Source organism: Equus quagga, chromosome 2 (assembly GCF_021613505.1).
Source record: "Equus quagga isolate Etosha38 chromosome 2, UCLA_HA_Equagga_1.0, whole genome shotgun sequence".
Lineage (NCBI taxonomy): Eukaryota > Metazoa > Chordata > Mammalia > Perissodactyla > Equidae > Equus > Equus quagga.
The window spans coordinates 104,902,243-104,924,309 of NC_060268.1; the positions used below are offsets into that span (position 1 = coordinate 104,902,243).

Genomic DNA, 22,067 nt, shown 5'->3' on the forward strand with positions numbered 1-22,067 from the left:
ACATAAACAGATGCATGTCTCCTTCCCAGACTTCTTCCAAACATTTATATATACGTGCATGCAGAAACTTAGCTGTTTTGTTAATTTTTTAACTAAATGGTATACTATATTTTCCTGCAACTTGTTTTTTGCCTTAAGAGAAAGCCTTAGAAGTCTTTCCATGTAACAGAATGATGCTATACAGTATTCTGTAGGATGGATGTACAATAATTTTTTAACTATTCTCAATTGATGGTAAGCATTTTTCCTAACATGAAAAATTTCAAAAAATACAGCAAAGTGAAAATAACTATACAATGAACACCCAGATACTCACTACAACTAACATTTTACTACACGTACTTTTGTCACATATCTATCCATCCATCAATCCGCTTTCAGTGCATTTTGAAGTAAGTTGGGGGCAGAAGTACATTTCACTTCTGATCACTTTAACCTGCATATAAATATAGTTTAATATTTGTTTACAGGTGTTTTTCTTTTGAGGTAAAATTTACACTCAATGAAATAAACTAATCTTAGTGTATCATTCAATGAGATTTTACAAATGCATTCACCTGCATAACCCAAATCCCTATCAAGATAAAGGGTATTCCCATCACCCTAGAAAGTTCCTTCATGCCCCATCCCAGCCAACTCCTGCCCCTACACCTGAGAGACTACCATTGTTTCAAAATCTTTTCTACCACAGGTTAGCTTTGCCTCTTGTAAAACTTCATATATTGGAAATATATGATACACACTGTTTAGTGTAAGGATTTTCTTTTCTTAGCACAATGTTTTTGAGATGCATCTATGTTGTGTGTATCAGTGATCTTGTTCCCTTTTATTATTTTGTTTTATTGTATGAATATACCACAATTTGTTTATTCATTCTTCTGTTGATAGACAACTGGGCTATTTCCAGGTTTTGGCTATTATAAGTAAAGTTGTCGTAAACATTCTTCTTCAAACACAGGACTTTTTGTGTACACATATTTTCACTTTTCTTGGGTAGGTACAGAAAGCAATGGAATTAACGGGTCATACGGTAGGCACGTGCTTAGTTTACTAAAGAACTGCTAGACCTTTTTCCAATGTGGTGGTACCATATTACACTTCCCACAACAAAGTATGAGAGTTCTAGTGGCTCCACATCTCTACCTACATTCAGGTGTCCTAGTTTTAGCCTTTCTAGTGCCTGCATACTAATATCTCATTCTAGTTTTAATTGGTGTATCCCCAATGACAAATGATACTGAGCACTTTTTAATACGCTAATTGGCCATTTGTATACCTTTCTTTGTGATATGTCTTTTAAACTTTTTTTGCTCATTTTAAAATGAAGTTGCTTGTCTTTTTATTTTGAATTGAGTTCTTGACATATTCTAAATACAAGTCCTTTATCAGATAAATGTTTTGCAAATACAGTCATATGGCTGCATAATGGCAGTTCAGTCAACAACGGACCACACAGATGGACTGTACACAATGATGGTGGTCCCATAAGATTAGTACCATATAGCCTAGGTGTGTAGTAGGCTGTACCATCTAGGTCTGCGTAACTACACGCTACGATGTTCGCACAACAACGAAATCTCCTAACGAAGCCCTTCTCAGAACATCTCTCCATCGTTAAGTGACACATGCCTGTATTTTCTCCCTGTCTTTAGCTTGTCTATTTATTTTCTTAATGTCTCTTGATGACAAATTATTTTATCTATTATTTTATTGTATATGTATTATGTATAATTCTTTTATGCATTTTATGTATTATGTAATTATTATTTTTTTCTTTTATGGTTAATGCTTTCTGTGTCCTAAGAAATCTTTCCCTACCCCTAAGTCACAAAGATGCTTTCTTCCAGAAGCTTTATGGTTTTGGCTCTTGCATTTAGTTATCTTCTATGTATGTGTGCAAAGAGTTGACGTTCATTTTTCCCCCCATAAGGATATCCAGTTTTTCCAGCACGATTTGTTGAAAAGACGTCTCTTTCCCCATTGGATTGCTTTGGCACCTTTGTTGAAAATCAAATGACTGTAGAATCATAGGCCTACTTCTGGGTTTTCCATTGATCAATTTGGTTCTTACACCAGCATCACACTCTATTAGTTTCCCTGGGCTGCCAAAACAAAGTACCACAAACTGGGTGGCTTAAAATAACAAAAATTTATTCTCTCACAGTTCCTTAGACTAGAAATCCCAAATCAAGGTGCTTCCAGGATCATGCTCCCTCTGAAGGCTCTAGGGAAGCATACTTCCTTGCCTCTTCCTAGCTCCTGGTGGCTACTGTCAATCTTTGGGGTCCCTTGACTTTTACACGCTCTCAACGAATAGTAGCTACTATTATATTGATGATACATATTTTACCCTCTTGCTTATTTAACATTTTACTACAGTTAAACCACTAATTATGCATCAAGACTTAGTTCACATCTCCTTGTGAAGTCTTCCTTGACTTTGCTAATTGTTCCTTCCTCTGTGACTCTATAGTCACATGCACATACCTGTATTACAGCACTTATTATGGTTTATTGTAATTATTTATTTACATGTTTTTCTCCTCTCCTTCTCTAATCTGTGAAACACTGCAAAAGCAGGGACGGATTTTATACATCTTATATTTCAGTACCAAGCATAGATTTAGTACTCTTTATTATTTGCTGAATAGAGTTGACAAAAATAAAAAACATTACATTTTATCCTGAAAGTATCCCTGGAAAATAGGAAGCATAAGGATATCTGGAGACAGCTCAAAGAAGGTGAAGCGAGTTCCCACATTCAAACTTCGTGGCACACATGAGGACTAGATGCCAGGGCTTTCCTTCCCAGGTTCACAAGGAAAGGCATTTTAGAGAATGGAGCACAGGCCAAGAAACTGCAAGACTACAGTTAGAGAGCCAGATCTGCATTACTCTCTGTATTAACATGGAAAAATCCCTGAATACTTTATTTCCTGATCCATAATAAGGATAATTCTAACTCTGTTTAACTTACAGTTATGAAACCTCAGCTATAACAGTATTTAATGAATTCTAAAGCCCCCACATACAAATGCAAACTATTAGTGTCTAATGGCCAGTAATTCACCAACTTTCTGGAGCCGCCTCCTTCTTTCATCACCCCCACATCAATTAACTGCCAAGTCCTACTGATTCATCCAGCAGGACCTCACATATTCATTACCTCCTCTTCATCACCACTAAGCTCCCCTGACTCAGCCCCTCATCCAGCCTCATCAAGATCACCACAATGAGCTACCTGCTGCCCTGCTGCCAGCCCACCTTCCATTTCTGCCCAAGTACATCCTGGGGTGTCCCTGTTCCACTTGAAATCTTTCAATGGCTTTTTGTTGCCTTTTCAATACAGTACCAACTCCTTGAACTAACAATCAACCTATGTGGCTCTAGATGCTTGTCTAGTCTTATTTAGTGTGCACACAGGAACACACACACACTTTCTCTTGTGCATTTCACATAACAGGTAATACAGCAATTTACTCTTCTCTAGAACTCCCCTATGCTTCCAGATACAATTTGCACTACCCTAAGAACATCTTCCTACTCAACTCTACAACTTGCCTAACGTGTTAATGTCTTGCTTAAACAACACGCTGCTTCAAAGTCTATCCAAATGGACTCACCAGCTAGAAGGTAATTCTCCCTCTTGTAGTTTAACTGTACTTTTTTTTCACAAGACCCTTAAGGCTTCCTGTTTTATGTTGTGATTATTTATGGACATGCCTTCTAGTGCTTAGTAGAAGTTCCTTTAAGACAAGATTTATATTGATTCACTATGTCTAGAATATTAATATTCATATATGACATTTTCAATAAAAATATTTGTTAAAATAAATGATACTTTCTATTACACTTAAGTAATTTTACAAAGCTCATCCTCTTCCTCCTCTCCACTGCTTATCAGAATCTCCACTGCTTAGGACAAATACTAGAGGTTTGTCGCTTTTTTTTTAAAAGAAAAGTAAATTAAACTGCATATGGACTGAGCTTTCTATAATATACCTAAAACTTATGGGGGCTACCTCTAGCGCGTCCCAAGTCTGAGAGACAGGTTCACATTTCAAAAATTACACAGAAACAACATATGTCGGAATTATTAAGATCTTTCAGACCAACCTATTCTTCAGGCATGTTTTTAGACTACAAAAGTTAAACATTAGAGGGAAAAAAACAGTTACAGCACTAAATTATGTAAGGATAAAAAATCAACTGGAGAAGGTGAATGTTTCTAACATTTATTTGTGTGCAACTCAGGCTGACGCTTTGAAGAGAAGAATGTGACAGCCTACAAGAAAACAAACTCACTCATTCCTCTTAATTTCTGAAAGCTCATGCAAGTCTGACAAGCCAACCACAGAGTGATCTCTCATGTGTATCACCCATGACAATTATGGCTTCAATAAAAATGTTCTCCAAATTTTAATAAATTCCCATTTGTTTTCAAGAAATAGTCAGTCTAATATTTTCATATTTAAGAAGGCAGATTTCACAAATTAGCCAGCTAATTTGTGAACCTAAATAAGACTGTCCAAAAATTTTATCTTATGGCATCAAAAGAGGTACAAAATGAATGTGGCAGCAGAGGGTAAGGTGATATGAAATGCTGAGTGCTCATAGGGGTCAGCAGTGGTGACGCAGGAAAAATGGCTGTGCCGAGAAGCCACCCTGCCTTTCTGCCATCTTTCAATTTGGTTTGGTTTCCCTCTTCAAAGAGCTGTTAAGAATTTCTCTATGAATTTTCAAAGTACTATGACTCAAATCTGGGAAGCACTGATAAAAATCACAGCTCGTTATAAGCATTTGAAATGATTTGTTTTAAGGATAATACAAAAGAGACTCTAAAGTATTTGTCCTGTAACTTAACACTGGAAATAATCTGTATCTATCATTATATTAATTTGACAGTTGTTTAATATGAGATAAATCAGACTGCTATAGACACTTCCTTTTCCTCCCCATCACTGGCTGCCAGCAGAAGGAGAAAAAAAGGAGAAAGAGTGCTAAGCATTGGAATCTCCTTTTATTCTTACTCTCCAAACCCACAGCCAACCTCTTACTAGCCAGTCCAGGGAATAGAAGGAGGAACGAAGCTTCAAGAACGCTCCTGCCTGCCCTCACCGTAACTCCACCACCAGTCTCCCCCATGGCTGTTCTGTTTCTCATGACACAACTCTGCACTAGTTTCTCACTTTGGAAAACAAGCCAACAGTGGCTTAAAATTCACAGGCTTTTGTAGATGGGTGTGGAATTTCACTATTATGTTCTCCAAAATCCAAATAATTAACAACTAATCTGGGAACACAACCAATTTAGGAAGAATGCCTTCATCCAGTTCTTGAAACAAAATATGCTTCTTATCGAAAATGGCTACACTATTTCCTACACAAATTTCATTAGATTAAACACAAAGAAGAGAATTCTGTACGTTTATGAAACATGAAGGAAGCTCTTTTCAAGAGTATTTACTGATAATCACTATCTTTTTTCATGTTAATAATAAAAAGCTGAGTATCCTCACCTTAGAAAGGACAAAACATAATAACAACCTCATCATACTCTGTCTCCAAAGAAGAATTTTCTTCTCAGTCCTGTTATGGTAAATGATTGTTCTTTAGGGAATAACCCCACACTACCACAAGGTGTTCTGAGAGGTCCTTCTCATCTCTCACTTCTATTACTGCGTGACTACATGGCCATATCCATCAATCACTTTCGCAAGCACCAGCAAACCACAACGCTATTACATACAGGCCAACAGATATTTTCAACACCGTATAGTCACACTATTATCCATCTTTTATAGACAAGCAATCAAACTCAACATGACAAGATTTCAGAGAAATAGTTAACAGTAATGTAAGTTTCCTAGTCAGAAAAGCAAAAAGGACTGACTTTGTCCAAGAAATATAAGTGAGCAATAATTCCAATCTTTTACCATAGTTTACACTTTTAAATTTAATAAGAATATTTTTTGAACTATAAGATATCCTTTAAAACTACTTATTTTTACTTTTAAGTAATTATCAAGATAGTTCAATGATAGCTTCTCACACTCCCATCACTTGAAAAATAATTTGCCATACATACCAAATAATGTGCATACTTATATACTATAGTGCTTAATAATTTAATTCTTAAATTATCCAGTATGAATTAATAATCAATATTATAGTTCAAACTTCACTCATTAATAAGGGTGAAACAAACACAATTTTCCCCAAAAGGTTTGAGGGCACCCCCTGGTGGCAGATTCGTTGGAGAAAAAATAATAATGCAAGTGCATTAGTAGTTAAAACAAATGCTGTTACAATGAAAATATCTTTTTCAAAAATTGACCAAGTTTTACTCAATAACCCAATTACTTCAGGTAATATACAATCTAGAAAAAATTCTAAATGTGATCAAAGAATGTTGACAAATCTCTGAAGTTCCCTGTGAGATCTGACCAGCAGTAGCTTCTAGGTAGCCAGACTAGCAAGATGTCAGATGCAGAGAGAACCTTAGAGACGACCTGGACCAGTGTGGAGCAGAACTCTGTGCAGTCATGAAAACGTTCTATATCTGTGCTGTCCAAGATGGTAGCCACCAGCCACACCTGTTGACTGAGCATTTGAAATGTGGCTAGTGTGACCCGACAGCTGAATTGTAAATTTTATTTCACTTTAATTAATTTAATTTAAATAGCCATCTATGGCTAGTAGCTACTGTTGGGACAACAGAAATCTAGTCCTACTTGCTACTCCACTCCAATGAAATAGGCCCCAGAGCAATCCAAGGAAGGTTCAGAGGTTCCTAGACATATGTACAGCTGAATGGTACAAATACACACAACTAAATCTGTACCTCTTTGTTTGGGGATTTTTAAATGCACCTAATTTTATTCAGTTGCATCGGGCTACTTTTGGTAACTGCAATTCATTTTAAAATACAGATTAGCTTGAAAATGCTCAAATATCCTTTAGAAATAATTTTGGCTTTATAGCCTACATAAAACTGAAGACATGTGACAACTGATATAGCATTTACCTACATCAAATAAAACAGATTAAGAGCTCAGGCTCAATCTTCTGAGGCATTCATTCTTTTCTTACATGTAGTGAATAAAAAGGTTAAGTGGGACCCTGAACTGTGGACTAGCTGAGCTCAAAAATCCAAGAAAGAGAACAGCCCCATAGATCCAGCCTCTACTTTACACTTAACTTTAGCAGTATGTTGCTGTTTAGTTCAAGCATATATTCAGTGCCCACTTTGCCTAGGACATCATATTGAGTACTGTGAGGAGTAAACACAAAGGTAAAAATGCAAGGTCTCTGCCCTCTAGAAACTTACTATTTTTTAGGGTAAAAATATCATATAAACAGCCATAAGGGTTACGTGTACTGGCCTCATCTTTTCTCTCTACCAACTGCCAATCTCAAATGGTTAACTATCACTTTACTTCACACAAATAGTTCCTAAATCTTTCAGTAAGAGACTATGGCTTTAGACTTACACTTCTGTTTGTTGATCTACTCTCCTTGAATAATCTTGAAGTTAGTTCAAGAAACACTTACTGAGCACCAGCCACAAGCCAGAAAACATTAAGATGCCCTGAAGTAGTTCAGCCTCATGAAGGATGTAGACATTCCATAGACAGGTGATGCATTATTTGGCAAGTTCATGGAGGTATGCAGAGGTACTACTGCGAGCACAGAGAGAGGCTTTGATTAGAGGCTGAGAGGACAGAAAAGAGCTCCTGGAGAAGATAAAGACTGAGCTGAGTCTAGAAGGATAAATTAAGAGCAAGCAAGAGCATGACAGAGAACAATAAGCAATTCAGAGTCATTAGAATACCAGGTTTGGAGCAGGAAAGTGGCAAGAAATGATGCTGGAAAGGTGGGGAGAAGCAAGGCCATGGAATACATAAATTTCACCCAGAGCTGAAAATAGATGAGGTGCCACAGAAGGTTTTAAGAAACACGCTTCAGATAGCTCTCTATGTGTGAGCAGCACGAAAGACGGATTTGAAGGGAGCAACATTGTACACAGAGGTCAGCTGGATGACTCTGGCAATATAGCATCTGAGTCATGATGACGGCATGGATTAGACAAGTGTGATAGAAACAGTGGTGAGACTCAACAAGTGTTCAGGAAGTAAAATCATTGTGTCTTAATAAAAGAAGCCAACAGAGAGAGCTGAAGATAAAGATTTGAGTGTGCCCAGTATTAAATGGTATTTAAAGCTTGGCACTATGTGAAGTGATAGGGACATAACAAGGTACAAATCACAGCCTCCTTCAAGGAAGAGTATAGGAGATGGACAAGTAAAAGTCAAGTGACAGCTACACTAAACACTAACGGGCAAGCCAGCATTAACCAGGCTTGGGGGAAGACGGATGAGGCCAGAAAAGATACAATGACATATGTACCCTAAAGGATAATTCTGTTTTGGACATGCTGAGTTTAAGGAATGGATTAAGACTAGCTTTTCCTTTGAGATAACAAGAAAGAGATGAAGAATACTGAAAACCTAAAATGAAGGAACTCAAAGAATTTACCTTTTAGATGGTCTCAAATCTCTCAATGAGGTGTGAAGTAAGAGCAGTGGATAGGAGAGTGTGGGTGAGGACTAGAAAATAATGAAAAAGTTCAGAACCACAGAGTAAGGAGGAAATATATAAAAGATGGCAAAAAGAACCAAAGGCCAAGTTAAGATTCAATAACACAAACTCTCAGTGAGGCCTATCAGTAAGATTTATGTTTTATTTCCTGCCTTCCTCCCTCCCTCCCTTCCTTTTTTTCAGTATCATCCTCAACTTAAGAGCAAAGGAAGCACATAGCTGGATGCTATCAGAGCTGAAAACTAGCTGACAAGAACCGTCAAGAAGGATCTAGATGAAAAAGTAGACTATAGGTACCAGGCTGGACAGGAAGAGATAGGAAGGCAGAAATACATTACAACAGATTACAACTGTTTTGCAAGGTGTGTTCCATGGAATACTAGCTACCAGGGAAATCATAAGCTGTTACACAGAAAGCGGTTCTGTTTATAAGTAAGTTTGGAAAAATGTCTAGTTAACCAAAACTAAGCAGGGTTCTTTACTGTAAGACTTCTCAGAACCATTCCCAGTAGGAGGATATAATATGCAGCATACTAATTTGACCATTCAATCTTTTATTTACAAAGTATTTGAGAAAAACAACCTGGGAAACAGGGGCCCAGAAGAAAAGGGATAGAAGCAGTAGCCTTAAAAACAGTGAGGATAAGCAGAAGAAGAAGTGAGTAGAAAATTAAGGCTACAGTAGGAGAGAAATTCAGAACTCATGATCTTAGAGAAGGAACTGGCCTAGGGGGTCCAATCTGTGATCATACGTGGTCATACAGGTAAACACAGTAGCGGGTCTCACATACAGACTGGAGTCAGACTAGTACATGGGTCATCAACATGAATACCAACCAAAGCTGCCCAAGTTGATGTCAGGTAATAGGGCTGAGAGGAAAAGAGGCGTCAAAGATGGGCAGATAACATGAATGAGAAAAGGAGATACAACCAGATGGTGAAGGATTCAAAGGAACAGAGGCCAGTGGACCTTGGTAGGTGTCCTCCCTAAGTCAGTGCTTTTAAATGATACCAGATCTACGGCAACAGGCTACTAAAGCCACCTTTAGAGGATTTTTCTAAGCTCCTCTTCTTTGTACCTGTAATTCAAATCTTTGAACTTATCAGGCCTCCCTAGCTTTATTTAACTGGTTTCTATGATGATTCTGCCCCTTTCCCGAAACACTTCCAGCTGACCTAACATTTGGATGTTATGTCTGACTGACTCAGTTCCTCTCTAGGTGCTAAGCCAAGGGCTGGCTCTGACGGCATGCACCACAGTGCACAGATAAAAAGATGAGACCCACCTCAGCCCAGATCTACAAGTATCACCCTGGGTGTTCACAGATCTGAAACAGGGTTAAACAATTCAACAATGAACAGAAATCAGCAGCAGGGGGCTGAGGAAAGCAACAACTCCTCGTCATTCTAACAAGTCCCATTTGAGAAGGAAAAACTGCCAATAAGAAAAGCTCCTTCAGCTAAGGTAAGGAAGTTAAAGGACAGGTACTATTCAAGGAGAGATTTGAGAGAGATGTTAGAATGGAGCAGTGGTTCTCAAACTTTCAGGTACATCAGAATTAGCTGGGGGCTTGTGGAAACAGAGATGGCTGGGCCTTGCCCCCAGAGTTTCCAATTCAGTAGGTCTAGGTTGAGGCAGAAGAATTTACTTTTCTATCAAGTTCCCAGGTAACACTGTTGCTGCTGGTTCAAAGAGCACACCTTGAGAACCACTGTAGTAGAGAAGGGTTATTAGCTCTTGGCCTTTTGGGCTGGATAATTCTTTGTTATGGGGAGTGTCCTCCTGCTCACTGTAGGATGTTAATGGCATCCATGGCCTCTACCCACCAGAAGCCAGTAGCACCTCCCTCCCAGCTGTGAGAACCAAAAATGTCTCTAGGCATTGCCAAAAGTCCCCTGGGAAGCAGAATCACTCATGATGAGAACTACCACAATGGAGTACAGTAGTTAAGAGCTAGACTCTGGAATGAGAGGCACCCGGGTGGAAATCCTGGCTTCGTCACTTGGGCAAGTTACTCCAACTCTCTAAGCCTTGGTTTTCAGTTCTTCATTTGTAAAATGGAAATATTAATAATGTCTACCTAATGCAGTAGTTGTGAGAATTAAAGGAGATAAAATATACTGCTTAAATTGTACTTAGGAAATAGTAAAGCTCCTAATAATAAGCGCTTCCACTGTCTCTACCACAGATAACCAAATACAATGTTTTAGCAAACACTGAGGAGATTATCTACAAGAGGGATCTTGCAGAAGGGGTAAGTCTGAGAGGAGATAGGGCTAAGTCCAGAATGGATAAGAGTTTGCAAGTAAAGCAAAGCTGAAATGGTTTACAACTTAAAGAGTAAGCTAGGAAGAAGGAAAGAATTTTAAAGGGAGACAGAAGTCAACTATGGGGAAAGAGACTGATAAATGGCTGCTAAAGCCAGTAAGCTGTGACAGTAGCACTTTGAACATTCCACTCCCAAAGGAAAATTCCCTTGTGCTATAGACTGAATGTTTGTGTCCCCCACATTCATATGTTGAAACCTATTCCTCCTACGTGATGGTATTTGGAGGCAGGGCCTTTGGGAGGTGAGTAGGTCAGGAAGGTGAAGCCCTATGAATGAGATTAGTGCCCTTATAAAAGAGACCTCAGAGAGTTCCTTTGCTCCTCCTGCCTTGTGAGGACACTGCAAGAAGATAGCCATTTATGAATCAGGAAGCAGGTCCTCACCAGACGCCAAATCTGCCAATGTCTTGATCTTGGATTTGCCAGCCTCTAGAAGTGTGAGAAATAAATATCCGTTCTTTATAAGCCACGCAGTCTGTTGTGTTCTGCTACAGCAGCCTGAATGGATTAAGAAACCTTGTTTATCTCTGAGCTGGGCTTCCCAGGGCTGAGGTGAATTAGACCAGCAGCATCACTTGAGAGTTCACTTGAAAATATTCCATATTTCACAACACTGGAAATGGTTCTTGTTGCAGAAAATGTCTTTTTATAGTCCTTTTCATGTAATCAAAGGGCATTTGAGGCAACAAGGTACTATGCTCCTCAGGTTACTAAAAACTTCTTAAACACTATAAAGAATAATTGCTGACAGCTTGGAATCTGACTGCCTCTTGCAGTTAATCATCACCTGTCATTATCATGGCAATAAATCATGGATAAGTACTTTTCACGACTAGTACTAACAGTAAAATATGGAGAAGACTATTGGACCAGTCCTTAGTAGATAAAGCTACCACGGAACCACTATAGTAGGAGCTCCGTGTAGGAGCTCTCTTTTAGCTTCTACAGTTCTCAAGAATTAAATTAAATCAAACCGTAAAGCAATGCAGACCTTATTGATTCTAGAGACTGTGAGTCACCAAGGGAAGAAGTCCAAAAAGGTTAAATTTCCACTGAACTCCACATCAGAGGGTCGAAAGCTAGAGAGATAAAGACATTAGTCGTAGACTTATGAAACATTCAAGGCTGCTTTCATTTGATTAGGAATTTGCCACAGGCTCTTTATGACAAATGTAACAAGGACACTTTAAATCTTTTAAGCTTTGAAGAAAGATCCAAAAAATAGATTAGCTATGAAAAATTCCATTTGGAATTGGAAGCTAAAGAGTAATGTGTTTATATACATTCAGAAGCTTACTCCTGCATTTCCAAAAAAAAAAAACAAGGCTATTGTGGAAGGCCACAATCTTTACGGGCTATTGGCTAAAGAAATCTGTCCTGATTTGAAACAGTGGTTACAACAACCTGTTGCCTTATGTCAGTTTTTCCCAAACTATTCTAAAAACCACTACCATTCCATGAAATGTTTATAAGAGATTCTGATGGGGGGAGAGGGGAAGGAAGAAAGAAAAAAAACCCTCTAATATTTTTGCTCTAAAATTTTTAATACACAAAAAATACTAAGTACATTCGATAACAGTTATAATTAGATAAGCTGCCCATGAGAGTGTGCCACGCCCCAAAAGGCCAGGGAGACCACAGGGTACCACTTACACATGAACACACTGATGCTTAAGTGATGCAAAACATAAAACTATTATGTTTTATACTATTTAATGAAAGGTGATTTATGCTATGATTTTTGCCTAGTAATTTCAACATATTATATTTTAACTTTTTATCCCATAATAAATATATGAATCAAAACTCAATTTCTTCTAGCCATTACTTTATAAACATGAGACGACTTTTTTGGTTATCTATTTTAATACAAGCTTATATTTATTTTTTCTGAGTTTCTAATGATGTTCTGTCAATAATCATAATTTTCAAAGTTTCTCATGGTCACATGAGTTCAAAAATGTTATTTTAGTTAAATAGAGGTTTAACAGGACATGCCTCATTTGGGGGACAATGCATTCTGATGTACGTGTTTTTAAAATTTAAAATCACACATGAAGAACTCTGAAGGAAGAGATGACTTAGACATCATAATTTTCTCCACCTAGTTTACATTCTACAAAACTCAACAGGACCCCCATTTACCTTTTAAAATTAAGCAGCACATAAGCAAGAATGCAAGTTCATTACTGATAGATTTACATACCCTCATTTACAGGAAAAGAGGCTTTACACAGCCTTTCTCTGACAAATGATAGGCCACTAGCTGACAGGACAACTATATATTGTAGCAACTACAGCAAAGGCAAAAGACACACAATTTCTAAGTTGGAATGAAGAATTTATTGTACATGTATGACCTGAGGTATAGACTTCATGCTGTATTTTTTTTCTCCTAAATTGTGGCTTCCAAAGAGGAATATATTACTAGGCTAATCACAGCAACAAAACCTTTCTACTTTAAAGTCTAAATTTTTCTCTTTTTTATTTTTAAATGTCTTTTCATTCCTCTATTCCTATCTCTCACTCTCCACTTTCAGCAGCCACAGATGTAATAAAAAAAAAAAAAACCCAAACTCTCACTTTGTTATTTATGGCAGCCTTACTGGATAAACCAACAGAGGTGAGGAAAGAAGAGGCCTATTCATTCCTATCTTTTCTATTCCGGAAATTAAACTAAACATGGAAAGGAAGATGAAATAGTCACTAAAAACCTTAGGTTTCCTTTCAATAACTAATCTATTTGCTGAAAAAGTTTGCTATAGAAATCAACTTTAGAATTTAAAGCCCCTTATTTTGAATAAATTGTCACATTTATTGTGAAATATATATTCAAAAACTACATAACACATATATGCACGCACTAATGAATAATTATAAAGCAAACGTCCATTTTTCTAACTACCATCCAAGTCAAGAAATAGAAGCCAGGATCACAGAAACAGAAGTAACCTCTCTTAAACATACTTCTCCAACACCCCACTTCAATCACTGTGGCTTTAATGTGCTATGTAAATTTCACAAGTTCATTCACTGAGAATGAAAAGAAATAGTGCCAAAGGCGTTGTAAGATGGAAGTATTTAAAATACCTCTAAAACAGATTAATAGAGAACCTTTCTTAATATATAGAACATTTTGTTAAACTTTCCTGTGAAAAATGCCAGCAATAAGTATATCGGTCCATTTAGAATACAAATTATAGAAGTGTTTGAATTTAATTTTGTGGAACACCACACAGGAGGGCCATAAAACAGATTATTTGTTCCTAGCACTTCCAACAGCTGGCAGCGAGGAAGACCAATATTAGCACTCAAGATGCAAAAAAACACTAAATAACAGCTCGTTCAACTTAGTAGCACCTAAATATTTAACTATAAATTACAAAATAACAGATTGATCTCTGTGATCTTTGCTGGGCTCTGAGAAAAATAATAAAAGCCTAGGTAATACTCCTCACTTCCATGCCAAATAAGGATGCTCACGTACAGGACTACCTCTTGCACTAGATACCAGTGTATAGGTAATAACTGCAACATGGAATCACACTAAATGACTATCAATATTAATGACTCCTGTTCAAAGGTGGTTTGGTTACGAAATCTGTTACTCACAAAACTAGCCAAAGCAAGGGTTTTAAGGAGATATTAACAGCCTCAAAATAAATTTAACTGTAAAATATTAAAATTGATATGATGTTAAACTGGAAGTTCATTTTTTCCTTGGCAAAGTAAGCCACTCAGAGTTCAATATGACGTTTAAGTAAAAAATTTCCAAATACTGTTAATAAGCAACATTTAAGAACCCTTTTTAAGGAAGCACTCCTGCTCCAATATGTGGACAAAGATAATGCAAAGCAAATATAATTTATTTATAATGTAAAACATAGCCAAACAATTGTTTCCCTTACACCAAGATCTCCTTTTTCTCCTCCAATCCCACCCACATATATACCTAACCCTTACGTCTTCTCACTAACCACTGCAAGCCTGGGCAATGCTATCCCTGTGGGCTATGATGTGGTAAAGCTCTACAGTAATACCTTTGGGGACTGGATGAACAAGAAAACATACAACTGTATTAAACTTCCAAGGTCTTCCATTAAGCACACTGACAACGAGAGAATAAAAAACAGTCACAGGGAAGAATACCCCTGAATCTCTAGATATGCTTTACACAAATAGATTTCTTTCAATCTCTAACACTGCAATGGGTGAGCAAATGATATATCAATTTAATGGAATATTATGCAACCATTAAGACAAAAAATGAGAAAGCTATGTAACAGATTTTATAATATAGCATAAAATATTTTAAATATACTTTTATATCTAGATATAAAATATTATATATATGGGCAAAGACTTGAAGAAAACAATAGAAATAAATATTTAGCACAGTTGTGGGGACTTCTCCAACCCTCTGTATGTTTAGAAAGTAAATAAAAATCAGAAGGTCAAAAATGCAATGACTCCTCTCTCTAAAGAACTGTAAAAATATCATCAGCACCCTGGTAATCACCTCATATTTATGGTCTACACTAAACACACCAAAACTGGCTATATATTACCCTTACAGGAATGCTCTGGGCAAGGTCACCAGACAAAGGGGAAACAAGGTCCTGTCTGAGTAGTCTGATTAAGAGGAGGGAAAAAAATGACTACTTTACCTCATAGCAAGGGGACAGGTATTTTACCCAAAGTTGTGTTTTACTGCCAGCACAAGGTATCAAATCTAACATTACTTCTTACCAAAATTAACAACTGTATCCCATTTAAGCCCAGAAAAGTACAAAATGCAAAGAGACCATCTATATGTTATAACTTAAGTGACACAGATTATATCAGTTTGGTCACCTCATTGCATCAAAAATTACATCTCTGTGAGAGTGAGAGACGTCTAGATTCAAGGATATTCTGAAATAGGCATAATAAGGCTTGTGTTATTTACTTTATGCCTGCCTTTAAACATCATATGGGTCAAAAGCTCAATACAGTAACCCTGAAATTATTGGTCCTACCTCAAGATGCAGAATTACTTTGGATTCTATTAATATGATTATAAAAATTGCCCTTCACAGCTAACTTTTTTGCAGAAATTAACAAGCTATACCCTAAAATTTACATGTAAATGCAAAAGATCCAAAATTGCCAAAATAAACTAGAAAAAGAACAAAGTTGGAGGACTCACACTTCCCAATTTAAAACTTACAACAAAGCCACAGTAATCAAGATTGTGTGGTAATGGCATAAAGACAGACATACAGACAATAAAAACCATAAGGTCAATAGAATAGAATTGAGGGGCCAGAAATAAATCCTCACATTTATAGTCAACTGGTTTTTGAAAGGGTACCAAGACAACTGAATAGGGATGGAAAAGTCTTTTCAACAAACGGTGCAGGGACATGTTAAGTGAAATAAGCCAGTTAGAGAAGGATAATGTCTGTATGACTCCACTCATATGAGGAATTTAAAAATGTGGACAAAGAGAACAGATTAGTGGCTACCAGGGGAAAGGTGGGGTGGGGGGGGGTGGGCACAAAGGGTGAAATGGTGCACCTACAACACGAACGACAAACATTAATGCACAACTGAAGTTTCACAAGATTGTAACCTATCATTAACTCAATTCAAAAAAAAAAACCAAAAACAACAACAAATGGTGCAGGGACAACCAGATATCCACATGCAAAAACAGTACCTCTACTTCATATCATATATGAAAATTAACACCAAGTGGCTATTCATACACAAAACAATAAAACTGGACCACTAACTCACACCACATACAAAAATTCTCTCAAAATGGGTCATGGACCCATAAAAGCTACAACCATAAAATTCTTAGAAGAAAACACAGGAGTAAATCTTTGGCACCTTGGATTAGCTTCTTAGATATGAAATCAAAAACAAAAACCAAAGAAAAAAATAGATAAATTAGACTTCATCAAAATTAAAAACTTCTGTGCTTCAAAAGACACCATCAAGAAAATGAAAAAGACAACCCAGAAAATGAGGGAAAATATCTGCAAATCATTTATCTGATAAGGACCTCGTATCCAGAATATATAAACACTTAGAACTCAATAACAGAAAGACAAATTACCCAATTTTAAAGAGGGCAAAGGACTTAAATGGATATTGCTTGAAAGATATACAAACAGCCAGTAAGCACATGAAAAGATGCTCAACATCATTAGTTATTAGAGAAATGCAAATCAAACCACAATGAGATACTACTTCACACCAACTAGAATGGCTAAAATCAAAAGGAAACACATTAAAAGTAAGGATGTGGAGAAAGTGGAACCCTTGTGCATTGCTGGTAAGATTGTAAAATGATGCAGCCACTCTGGAAAACAGTTTGGCAGTTCCTTAAAATATTAAACAAAGAGTTACTACATAACCCAACAATTCCAAGAACTGAAACATATGCCCACACAAAAACCTGTACATGAATGTTCATAGCAGCATTACTGATAACAGCCAAAATGTGAAACAACCCAAACGTCCATCAACTGATGAACAGATAAACAACAAGTGGTATATCCATACAATGGAACATTATTTACCAATAAAAAGGAGTAAGTAGTGATATATGCTACCATATGGATGAATCTTGTAGAACATTATGCTAAATGAAAGGAGCGGGTGCATTCAACAGGCTATTTGTACAATATATTTCCTTCAACTATTTTTCCTCTATACATTTTACACTCTACCACACAAATATTATGTCCTCTATGCTTTTTGCCCAGTGACCCAAAATAAAACCTTTTGACCTTCTATGACCCACTAGACTCTACTAGAACATCTCTTTCGCTCTGCCTAATTGTTACAGTCATCTATGGACATGTCCAGTGTCCCCTGCTTTCTGACGATAAGACTGTCAATCAATTTTGTATCTTTTATAGTACAATGCCTTACATATAAGGGTGTTCACTGTTCTTTAAGGGATAAACATCATTACAACAAAAAGAACCTAGGCTGTGGAATCTAATAGTCCTTCATGTATTTAATGAGCAGTTACTGGTGACCTGTTTTGTGCTGGAACTGAACTGAGCTCAAATCCAGATTCACCCATTTAACCTGTCTAAATCTATTTTCCTCTCTAAATTGAACATGCTACCTACATTTTGCAAGTGTTTGAGGATTAAATTCAATGACATACTCCTTTTGGTACACATATGTCCTCAATAAATGCTATTTCCTTTTTTTCACGTTTCCTCAAAAGTAACTGAACACATTTCTTTACGTCTGTGAAAAAATATAGTATATAGAGGATATACCCAGGAGAAAAATGATCTCAAACTTGTAAGCAAGTAATTTCAAATTTATAATTTATATTATAAACCTCATATTTTGTTAGTAAAATTACCTATTCAGAGTCTGAGAAGTAACGTCCTTGAAGTTGGAGAACTCTCATAGCCCACGCTGACACCACTACAGTTGCTAGAAAATTATTTTATCCTAACCAAAATTTGCTTTTCCAAGAGGCACTTTCTTAGGCAAAAATTTAAGAATCACATTAAGCCCTCGCTCTGCAGAAGATACTGCACAAGATACTGATCACACTTGAAAGCAAATATACAGAAGAGGGCATGGTGATGTAGGACTCTCACAAACTCTGGTGAGAACTGAAAACCTGTACAATCTCCTAGGAAGGTAAGCTGGCAGTATACACAGTATCAAAGGCCTCAAAACCAACATACCTTCTGATCCACTAATTATACTCCTAGGAATCTATTCTGAGGAAACAGACAAAAAATTCAGGCACCAGATGCTCATTGTAAAATAATAACATTTGCCAAAACTCCACATTCAATATGCATAGGTGGCTAGAATTATATTTTTTTAAATATTAAGAGTGATTGTTTCTGGGTAGCAAAATCATGGTCAGTTTTTATTGCGTTACTTTTTTATATGTTCTAAGTCGTCTGCAATTCAGATGTGTTGATAAAAAAACTTTTTTTTTTTTGCTGAGGAAGATTCACCCTGAGCTAACATCTGTTGCCAATCTTCCTCTCTTATGTTTGTATGTGAGCCGCCACCACAGCACAGACACTGACAAGTGGTATAGGTCCACGCCCAGGAACTGAACTCAGGCTGCCTAAGTGGGGCACGCCAAACTTAACCACTAGGCCACCAGGGTTGGCCCTGAAAAAACGTTTTTTTTTAAAGCAGCAAAACAAACTATCGTCAGAGCTAAGAAAGTAATAACGTATTTGATTATCACTTTAGAATTTTAAAAGTGATTTCAGATACATAGCTGGATCTTTAAAACATGCCATTAAGGTGGATAAAGTGATTATTTTGTCAATTTAACAAATGAGGAAACGAAGGCTGAAGTCATGTCGCTTGCCCATGGTTACACTTAGTTGACAATAAGAATCCATGATTTTCATTTCTAATTCTATGCTCTTTTCTCCACCAGAAGTTCTCAAAGCATGGCCCCAGATCTGGCAGCAGCAGCACCACCTGGCAACCTGTTAGAAATATAAACTCTGAGGTCCCACCCCAGACCTCAATCAGAAACTCGGAGACGGTGGTGGGCAGCAATCCATGTTTTAAACAAGCCCTCCAGGATTCAGATGGATGATAAATCTGAGAGCCACTGCTGTGTATCACGCTGCCTCACAAACACATTATGAGATAATCAAAACAATTTTGGAAAAAAGGGAGTGGTGGTGTTATTTATACCTCTGTCAAGTGCATTTTCACATTTTCAGGCTCTTGCAAATCAACAGGAGGTAGTAATTATAATGATTCACAAAAATCTTAATGTTTGATTCCTGACAACGTAATTAACCAACTACTTTCTTTTGGATTACCACCAGCAGTCCCAGAGGACAGACAGATCTTCAGTACAGTAATGTTACAGGAAATGAACTGACGAGAACACTGGAACATCACTAGCTAAAAATGCTCAAGAAGAAAGAGTCTGTTATATTTAGGTGTGTTGTATGCGTGGGCAGGGAGTGGGGGCAGGAATCAGAAACATAACAATTTTTATTAACTTGAACCGTTACTTCTAGATAATATTCTTCTGACCTTTGTAACCCTGAAAACCAATATGATGACCTGATCTCCTGTTGAATCCAGTCCATAACCATTTACAGAGCACTCGCTATATGTAAGACATTGTACAAGTGCTAACGGAAACACAAAGCTAAGGAGACAGTTTCTGCCCCATGTAACTTACTTTTTTTTTTTTTTGGTGAGGAATATTGTCCCTGAGCTAACATCTGTGCCAATCTTCCTCTTTTTTGTATGTGGGATGCTGCCACAGCATGGCTTGATGAGCAGTGTGTAGATCTGTGCCTGGGATCTGAACCCATGAAGCCCGGGCCACCAAAGAAGAGCACATGAACTTAACCACTCCGCCACTGGGCCAGCCCTTGCCCTACATAACATTTAACCTACCAGAGGATGTCAATATTTCATCAAGAATAAAGCAAGGCAAAGAGAGGGAGTGCCACAAAACAAATTTAAAAATTTGTCATGGAAATTCAAAGAAAAGTGACATCTCACTTTGGAGGGAGTAGACAGGAAAATGTGAATCTGGGGAGACAGAATTTCAATAGAGAAAAGTGGAGGAAGGGGAAATATCAGTCTCTTATTACAGAGAAGATGAGGCAAGAAGTAGGAGGGGAGAGTGTGTGCAGAAGGACATCATACTGTGACTGCAGGCAATAGTGGAAAGACCAATCGGGTTACACTGTCCTGCCTGGGACTAACTATGTCACTCTGGCCAAGAAAGCCTACCTCTGAATCACAACTACTCATTTACGATAGGAATAGTAACAACTATCTTATTTACCTCACAGAGTTATTTACTTGAAAAAAAGGCCAGAGAGGGAAAGGCCTCAATATAAAAAAACACAGGACGTGTTCAAAGTTCAATAATTATTCCCTATTGGGTAAATCAAAAGTGTATAATATTGAAAATATTTCAGTGCAAAATGTTTCCATTTCAAAAATTACTTTGTTTCTATTATTAATAAGTGAATAAATAATCTGGATAACTAAAAATAATGTAAGCAGAAAAATCAAATTATAAAAATTTTTTTAAAATAGATTTTATATGAAAGTATCTTTTCTTGGGGAGGTTTACCTACCTAGCAATAGTATATTGGCAGTTTCTCCTGAAACTAAAAATACGTTTATCAAACAATTCAACAATTGGACTTTTGGCATTTATCCCAGAGAAATAAAAACTTACATTCATACAAAAATCTGCCTACAAAAGTTAAAAGCAGCTTTAGTTGTAACAGCCAAAAACTGGAAACAACTCACATGTCCTGAAATGCACCTATGGTTAAACAAATTATGATACATCTATATCACAGAATTAAAATGAATGAACTATTATTGCTGGATTCAAGGGAATTATGCTGAGTGACAAAAGGCAATTCGAAAAGGTTACACACTGTAACCTTTCTGAAATAAAATTACAGAGAGCTGGAGAACAGATTAGTGTTTGCCAGAGTGAGGAGAGAGCTGATGTGGCTAAAACGGGCAGCATGAGCGAGTACTGTGGTGATAGAACAGTTCCGTATCTTGACTGCAGTGGTGGCCACATGAAGCTACAGTTACATAACTACACACGTAAATGAGTACAAGTATAACTGGTAAAACCTAAATAAGCTCTTACATTATTTTCCTGGTTCTGATATTGTATTATACTTATTTGAGTGATCAACACTGGAGAAGGTGGGAGAAAGCATGCGTGGGACCTTCTTGTATATTTCTTTGCAATTTCTCATGAATCTATTATTATTCTAAAATAAAATGTTAAAAAGAAAGGTACACTGCCATTTTTTCTAAAGGGATGATGCCCATTCTTCTAACAGTACTATGAAAGTGGTATTCTTATCCACTGCTGATGGCATACTAAATTGCTACAGTCTCCTACGGAAAATGATTTTACAGTATAAATCCAGGGCCACAGAAGTTTTGTGCCCTTTGACCTAACCATCTAATTTCTTAGAATCACCTAAAGAAACACAATCAAATTTGGGAAAACATATATACATATACAGATGTATGTAAAGATATTACTACAGTGTAAATGAGAACAAAGCAAAACTGGATGCAACTTAGATGTTTGAGAATATGGAAATTATTAAATTCTCTAA

At 37.0% G+C, this 22,067-nt stretch overlaps 1 protein-coding gene across 4 annotated transcripts in view; it reads right to left on the reverse strand.

Annotated features, from left to right (window-relative positions):
* The window catches only part of PARG (poly(ADP-ribose) glycohydrolase), a 113,261-nt gene that overhangs the window by 71,693 nt on the left and 19,501 nt on the right, over window positions 1–22,067 (reverse strand). The gene's annotated exons all lie outside the window — the stretch shown is intronic.